Consider the following 9,473-nt stretch of genomic DNA (forward strand, 5'->3'; position numbering starts at 1 on the left):
ATTACCATAGAGACTAATTGATACAGAGAAAAATTCTAGTCTCCATCGAAATCATGCTTCCTCTTCTTCAGCAAAAATAAAAGAAAACTATTTATAGTTGTAGGGATAACATCGCAACGCTGGGCTAGCATTGCAACACTAAATTGTAGAAAAAGACAAGAAATGTTGGGCTAACGTTGCAACGCTGCACTAACACTTAGTTGTGCAAGGGTGGGGATGAATCACGTCAAAATCTAGAGCGTTGCAACGCTGTGAGGAGCGTTGCAATGCATCAAGTTTTTGCAGCAAAAAGTGAGCATTTTGTCTTTAACTCGATACTCGATGCTTGATGGTCCTTTACTCGATACACGATGCTCGATTACTCGATAGCATTTACTCGATGACCTTTTTATTAATTACTCATGACTCGACAACCTTACTTGATTATACTCGATGGCTGATTATACTCGATAGCTGATTATACTCGATGACAATTTACTTGATGGCTGATTATACTTGATGCTTGATTACTCAACAGCCTTACTTCGATGACATTCTTGGTATTTACTCGATTCTCTTCAATTTGTTGATTTTCTTGGTTATTTTGATCCTTTTGGCATAATTTTCTCTTAATGACTTCTAAACACCTTAGGGACAGTTTTACTTACAAAATTAGCATTTAAAGCAAATAATCAACACAATTTTGGGGGAATTAATATAGAAAATATACATCCTATCAATATGCCTTCAAAAAATAAGCAACAATATTGTAAATTCAAAAGACATCATAAAGAATCAACGAAACTCAACTTAATTTTATTTAAGACCAATTTCACAAATTTCTCCCTCTTTTAAAGTCAAATGAACACTCCTCCTTAATAAGGGATAAAAAGACATTAGCACATAATTTAACTTGAAGTAGAAATATCAAACAAATTTTCAAATAAAATTTTACCTAAAAGATAAATATTCCCCTAAAAGGATAAACAATATGCATAAGAAGGGTGTACAACACTAAAAGAATATGAGAATCAATTTCATTTATACATGAAATTCATATATAAAATACATAACTCCCCCTAAACCCATTTGGTTAAGATATAAGATACTCTCTTCAAGATAGTCATTCAGAAAGGTTGTTTTGAGGTCCAATTGCCAAATTTCGTAATCATAAACAACAACAATGGATAAAAGTATTCTAATAGACTTGATCATGGTGACTGGAGAGAAGGTTTCTTCATATTCCACCCTCTTTCTTTGGGTAAACTCTTTTGCCACGAGTCTAGTTTTATAGGTTTGTACCTTACCAGCTTGGTCTCGTTTTTTCTTATAGATTCATTTGCAACCAATAAGTTTTACCTTTTCTGGTTGATCTACAAGTTCCCATACTGAATTGAAGTATATAGACTCCATTTCGAGGTCCATGGTTTTTATCCATTGGTCTCTATCAACATCTTTCATTGCTTGTTTAAAGGTTAATGGATCCTTTAAGCCATCATCAGGTATGATGACATGAGTTTCTATCAAACCCATGTAACGGCCAAGCTGTTGAACAACCCTCCCACTACGTCGAGGCACTCTCAACTGTTGAGAAGGATTTGAAATACCAGTTTCATCAACAACTTTTGTTGAAGGACAAACTCAATCAACAACCCTTGTTGATTTTTCTGTAGCTTCTGTCCAAAATATACATCAAACTTCCAACTGTTGATGCATAGGGAATTCATTTCAAACCTTAACCTCTTGAGATGTCTTAGGATATTGTTCCTTAGACAAATCAATTTCATGCTTGAAAGGTAACATACCTCTCTTGGAAGATGCCTGAGATAATGCTAGCGTTCCGTTCTTGCAATTTCGAATTGTCATATAATTATGAAATTCAGTATCCATGTATTCTCCACCTCAATCTGATCGAAGTGTTTTAATCTTTTTACCTAACATACTTTCAACTTCAGCTTTATACTCCTTGAACTTTTCAAGTGTGTCAGACTTATGTGCATTAAATAAACATACTCATATCTTGAATAATTGTCCGTAAATGTGACAAAACATTCAAACCCTCATCTGAATTTTACACTCATCGGACCCCATAAGTTTGAATGTATAAAATCCAAGGGTTCTTTGGCTCTATAACCTTTTCCAATAAAAGATTCACATACAGGTAAATAATTTTCTTCTAACTTGTTTGAAAGTCCATTCTTAATCAATCTCTTAATCCTATTGAGATTAAAGTAACCTAGTCTTAGATGCCAAAGATGAGCATTGCCTTTAGGAGAAAATTTTCTTTTCGTAGTTTTAGTGGTTACAGTATTGAACATTTCGATATTATAAAGCATTTTAGATACTAACAACCTTAGTACATATAAGTTTCTTTCGTTTGTTGCAGAACAAATATCAATATCATTCTTCGAGACAAACACTTTATCCCAGATAAAAGATATATTAAAAGAGTGTTCTAACAAATATGAAACTGAAATCAAGTTCCTTTTAAAATTAGGAACATAGTAAACATTGTCTAACAACATATACTTCGATTCAAAAAACAACTTCAAGCTCCCAACTGCAACTGCTGAGACAACCTCTCCTGTTCCAACCCATAGAGTCATCTCTCCCGCTGCTAGTTGTCTTCAGGAACTAGTTTCCTGCAAAGAAGTATAAATATGGTTAGTGGCTCCTAAATCAAGTATCTAAGTATTGTTATCATTTTCCACCAAACACGTTTCCAGAACAACCAGTAAATCATATTTACCTTCTTTTCCCTTCTTTTTCTCGGCCAAATATTTTGGATAATTCCTTTTCCAATGTCCTTTTGGTTGCAATGAAAATAGGTTTCTTTTGCAACCTTGACCTTCTTGACCTTTTGGACAGCAGCAGCAATGGTGGCTTTATTCCTCTCTCAATCCTTCTTCTTTTTGCACTCCTTCACACCAGATGAAGAGGGAGGCACAAATTTAGTTCCAAAGGTAGATTCTTTAATGAATTTTTTCTTGTTGGAGAAGGCAACATTTGCCTCCCCATTATTTCTTTTGGCTTTCATTAAAGACTAAAAAATCTGTAGCTCATTAAGGAGGGTGGTGAGGTTGTAGTCAATTTTGTTCATAACACAATTACTACAAAATTGCAGAAAGTTGTCTGATAGAAATTGCATGATAAAGTTCACCTGACTGAGCTCATTTATGATACTTCCATTCATCTCAGCAATGTTGAAATGGTTCATCATATTACTGACATGTTCCCTAACAGACGATCCTTCAGCCATCCGTGCATTGAAGATGTACTTAAGAGCATCATGCATGGCTTGTGAGGAAGGTTTTCTAAACATGTCATGCAATGATTCCATGATTTAGTTGCAATGATCACGGTTTCATGCTTTTTTGTCAGGACTTTAGATAAGCTTGGCAAAATATAGACGTTTGCCTTATCATTGGCCTTGGTCCACCTCTTATAAGCATCAGAAACACTTCGTAATGTGTTGTGCCCAAGGGCTGGAGGATATTCCTCCGTGAGAAAAAATTTGAGGTCATCTACTACTAAAACCATATTCGTCGTATTTTTCCAGATTGTATAATTTTCGTCGGTTAATTTTTCGGCGCCAAGTAAAGTAATTGATTGAGCTAGACATGTTGATATAAGAACAAAATATTTATATTAGACACTTGTGCAAAAAATTCCTTTTTCATTTTAATCCAATTAGTTTAGTAAAAACGAATAATGAACCCAACATGATTTATTTTGCAATGATACATTCACTAACTTGGAATGAATGCCACCTTAGGGTGTGCAGTTATTCCTTATCACTAAAGTGAGACACTCTCAATCAAATATTATCTCAGAATAACTTCTTATCCATATAATATTCAATTACCATTCATTTGTCAATAAATCATTAACTGCCTTAATGCTTTATCGTAAATGTAACTCTTCATTTTCAACTTTATTACCCCGTCTCAACCAGTCTACCTCAGGGAATAACATGATTGGAACAATTGATTATAGCGATCTTATCCATTTCTGGAGTTTGTAATGCCCTTCCACATGCAAATACCTTCCTAGGGGAGGGTGTGTTCAGGCACCACGAGGCTGAGCATGAAAAAAACATTAGAAACTAATGAAGGAGACCGCATGATATGTTGTCACACGTCCTTCTCCCACTTACTACAAACACTTTCTCCATTCACCTTGATATTGACCCATGCAAATAGCTTCTTAAGGAAGGGTGCACCCAAGGCACGACAGACCGAGCATGAATCTCATTTTGTGAACTTTTAGGGAGAGCGTGGGTGGAAAAAATACATATCACATACATCATTTTTTCTCCTACTATGTATTTTGCAAAAGATGGGTTTATTAACTTAGTAAAATCTGACTAATCAATTTTTAGCTAAGTCTTTGTTAATTTACTCAATATAAAGCTTATATCGAATATTTTACCAACATGTGATCTCATTCATTATACTATTTAACAAAATTGATCACTTACTGCATGCTTATAAAATATTTGTCCAATTTATCTTCCAAGTCTGTTTCCAGTAGAGGTGTTCCGTTTCCGTCCGCATAAGAACCTTAGTCTAGACAGAACGTTCCTTAGACAAAGGTCCCTTATGGGCAATTATTTTTTAAATTTAATCTTTTAATTGGAGTTCATTTTAATCCTATTAAAATGAATTAAAAGATTAACCTATTTCTAATCTCATTAGAAACACGTTTAACATAACTCTAAGTAAATTAATTTTAAATCATTTAAAATTAATTTTTGACCCATGTTTGCATGCAACTCTTGATTATAGATTTTAATTCTAATTTCATTGAACTTGTAACCTTTATAAATCAGTGAATTTGTGAAAAAAAAATTTGTTTGCATTATGATGACTTTGATTAAATATAATGTTTATATTAATCTAAGTAATGTCATGCTCAATGAATAATTTATTTTCCATCTAATTATAACACTTATAATTATCATACATGAAAAAGAAAAAACATACATACTCATCATACATTATAACATTTATGATGCATGAATATGCTTACTTAACACATGCATTCAAATAATATAACAATTATATTATAAAGCATGAGCATGCTTATATTAGTCATGTAACCATATAACTTTTATATGATGCATGAACATATTTATCTGAAGGTGAGATTCTAAAGTTATATGGCATACATTATGCAACATATAAAACATACAGTTAAATAATACATTATATGCATATAAAACTATATAAAAGCTACGATAGACCAAATATTGGTACCTTAATTTTAACAAAATTAAAAACACAAAGAGGAAAGTTGCCATCTTTGTGTCGAAGGGACTCTTGTGATCAACTATCTGCCAGGTACTTTCCATGATGCATAAACCGAGACGAACAAGGGATTTCTACTGAACTCCACGCATAGCAGACAAAGTGCTAGATGCATGGTGCCTCGCTCGATGCATGGGTTTCGAATACCGCATGCTTTGGACAATGAAGTTCATCGCATGAGCATCGTCGCTCTGCATGCGACCGTGAGCATTGCACCCATCACGCCTAAGTCACTTCACAACATGGGCATCGACTCACTACATGGGTATGTTACTTAGCTCATGGGTTTGCGTTTATCCTAGTAAGTGTCAACGCATGATATACATTGGCGCGCTTATGATCGCATGCCATCTGAATGTAGGCCATCACCACATGCCAAGCCGCAAGCCATCATCGCATGCTAAACCACATGCCATCACACACGCCGAACTGCAGGCCATCACCGCATGTCAATCACCGTAGCCCATCATTACATGCCAGGTCCAGGCACTGCGAGATAGAATCAGATCCTCTATTTTCTTCTGAAATTCTGGGCTTTGGACAACTTCGATTCTTACCCCGAATGACTCAAAAATTACATACTCAATTGCAAAAATAAAATGCCCAAACAATAGGCCCTTACATTGATCAAATCAACATAAAATTTTACAATCTATGGTGCCAATAAATGAAATTATCTATCAAGCAAACCTCATATATTTTCAATCAAAATGCAAAAAGATAACCCATCTCATGAACTTATTTTTGTTTAGAAAAACAGAAAATCAAAATGCAAGAAAAACATTGGCTCTGATACCAATTGAAGGAATTGAATTCCTACAGAAACATGTGAACGCTTTACATTTAGACATTCAATTTTATGAAAACAAAAACAGTAAAATAAAACATGCATTTGAAGGATAAACATTCAAACAAAACATAAGCCTGCTTGAAAAGAAGAAGAAAAGGAGAAATGAATACTCACCTTTGTAAATTCCTCTAGCTTTCCTCTTCCAGTATTATGGACGATCTTGCACTTCTCTAAGAAGAAGGACACCACCAACAAAGCTTCCTTGCTATTTTTTAGGATTCCAAAGAATCTGGAACAGTAGTATCTAAGAACTTTTGAGAGAAAAAGGGAAGAGAATTTCTAGAGAGAAGTTAGAGAGAAGGTGAAGGCTTGGAGGCTAGGAATTTTTATGTAATAAAATCCCTTGCCCTAAATGGGCTATAAGGATATATTTATATGGAGAAGGGTTAATCCCTTCTCCAAGTATTTCCCTTTATACACATAGTTCGAATTAATTAAATAACCCTTATTTAATTAATTGACACATTAATTAAATGATCATATATTAAATCCTATTTAATATATATATTTAATTAATTATCATAAATATCATATATTTATACTAATGTCCAATCTTCATATATTTATACTAATGTCCAATCTCTATATATTTCTTAATCAATCAATTAACTAGTAACTAATCAATTAAATAACTATATTAAATCATATAAAATATGGAGTTAATTAGCATATAAATATCACATATTTATATGTATACATCTCTTTATGAATCTAATTCATAAAAATCTAATATTTGAATCTTATTTAAATATGTCTCTCTTACATAATTTGGATTATTGATCATATCTATAATTAACCATTATATATTAATCTCATTAATATAAAATTTCCTCACTTGATTTGAACAATATAAATCATTCCTCATTATTATCCTTTACTGAGCTAATAAGGGGACTTTATGCACCTACAGAAAATGGTAGGCTTATTGAGTTGGTTATCATAGCCACTCTCAGCTAGACAGATCAAAGGATTGCCATTATAAATAGGAGTTCATAGCTTACTTAAGATTAAGGTCAAGTCTCCAATGGTCATGCTAGTGAAATGTAAGTCTCTTCTAGTAATGGTGTTATATAGAGAGTCTATTCATTTCATGGTCTGGTCTATGGACAAACTTCTTTACACATGATACCCCCATTTACATATTTTTACATGAACAATATGGCTCATATTGTTTGTAACACTTGCATTTCATGTAACAATTACAAAGTGCGTCGTATCTGCAGTGTTACTAGGATAAGGCACCCAACCTTCATCCATTCACTATGGACTTTTTAGGTTATTACTTGAACATGAACCACCTGTATGTCAACCATATACTATTCAAATGATATCATATAACCTCTAATCTTAGTTTATTGGATTGGATTAATGTTGTTTAAATGTCAAATAAAATACCTTTAATTTTATTAGATAAGTAATTTGTGTTAACAAAACTAAAAATTACGAGATACACTAGACTTTGGACATTAAACTAAATAATGTGAAATTGAAGTTCAGAAGATAATTAATTTGCAAAATATAGCAAATTAGTTACCAGATGCATTTATAGATACAAAGAAAGTAACTAAGTCACATATACTAGCTGTAAATGTTCCAGCAAAAATTGAAATCCCAACACAACAAGTTGTCACTAATGAGTCTGGAACACGCCAGAAGTGTGGTAGTCTAATGGGTTTCAAAGATAAAAATCATTGAAGAATAAAAATAATTAATAGTCAAGAAGACTTGGTTGAGGAGGTAAATATCCATGAAAAAACAAGACTAATAAGGAAGGTGGAATACATAGAGATAATAATGGGATTTCAATAAACCATGTCATAACAGGAGTAAGATGGAACCGAATTCATGTAGTTATTGACAACATTTTTTGCATATAATGTTGCTCTTGATTTTATAAGATTGGATTTAGTGGAAAGAAGCAATCGAGGCAGAATTAAACTTACTTTCAAAATATTAGGTTATTGGACTAAGTCTGAACACCAGAAGATATCAAACCTATAAGATACAAATGAGTATTTGTGAGGAAAAGAAATGAAAATAGTGAGGTCACAAGATATAAAGAAAGACTAGTTGCACAAAGTTTCTCACAAAGACCTGGTATTGATTATAAGGAGACGTATTATCCGGTGGTAGATGAAATTACACTAAGATATTTAGCTGGTTTGACTGTGAATGAAAGTCTGGATATGCATCTTATGGATGTACTCACAACATATTTATATCGATCTCTTGATAATGATATTAATATGAGAATCTCAAAAGGATTTAAGGTAGCTAAAACATATAAATCAAATTCCTGGGAATTGTATTCAATAAAGTTACAGAGATCGCTATATGGATTGAAACAATCAGGACGAATGTGGTACAATTGTCTAAGTGGATATTTATTGAAAGAATGATATCAAAACAATCCAATATGTCTAAGTGTTTCTATAAAGAAATCACAGTCAGGATTTGCTATTGGAACTGTATATGTTGATGACTTAAATTTGGGACTCTTGAAGAACTTTCAAAGGCAATAGAATATCTTAAGAAAAAATTTGAGATGAAAGATCTCGGAAAAACAAAATTTTTCCTTGGCTTTAAAATTGAGCATTTAGCATATGAGATATTTGTTCATCAGTCAACTTATATAGGAAAGGTTTTGAAAAGATTTTATATGGACAAAGCACATCCATTGAATATTCCAATGAAAGTTTGTTCACTAGATGTGAAGAAAGATATATTTCGACTTGAGAGGATAATGAAGAACTTCTTGGTCCTGAAGTACCATATCTTAGTGCAATTGATACACTTATGTATCTTACTAATAATAGAAGACTAGGTATTGCATTTTCAGTAAATTTATTAGCAAGATAAGTTCTTCTTCAACAAAAAGACATTGGAACAAAATTAAGCATATATTTCGTTATCTCCAAGGAACGATTGACATGGGTTCGTTTTATTCAAATAAATAAAATTTTGATCTAGTTGGTTATGTAGATTCTGGATATTTATCTTATCCACACAAAGCTAGACTCAAACATGTTATCTATATGTGGAGGAACTGTTATATCATGGCTCGGTGAAACAAACCATAACAACCACTTCCTCAAATCATTTGAAATTCTTGCAATTCATGAGGCTAGTCGAGAATGTGTATGGATAAGATCAAGGGCTCAATACATTCGTGGAACATGTGGTTTGTCTTCTAGTAAAAATCTTCCAACGACATTATACGAAGACAACATAACATGTATATCCCAAATCAGAGGAGAATATATTAAAGGAGATAGAACAAAACACTTTTCACCGAAGATTTTCTACACTCATGATCTTGAAGAAAATGACGACAT

This window comes from Benincasa hispida, chromosome 8 (genome assembly GCF_027475165.1).
Source record: "Benincasa hispida cultivar pf3 chromosome 8, pf3_genome.v1.1, whole genome shotgun sequence".
In the NCBI taxonomy this organism is placed as follows: domain Eukaryota; kingdom Viridiplantae; phylum Streptophyta; class Magnoliopsida; order Cucurbitales; family Cucurbitaceae; genus Benincasa; species Benincasa hispida.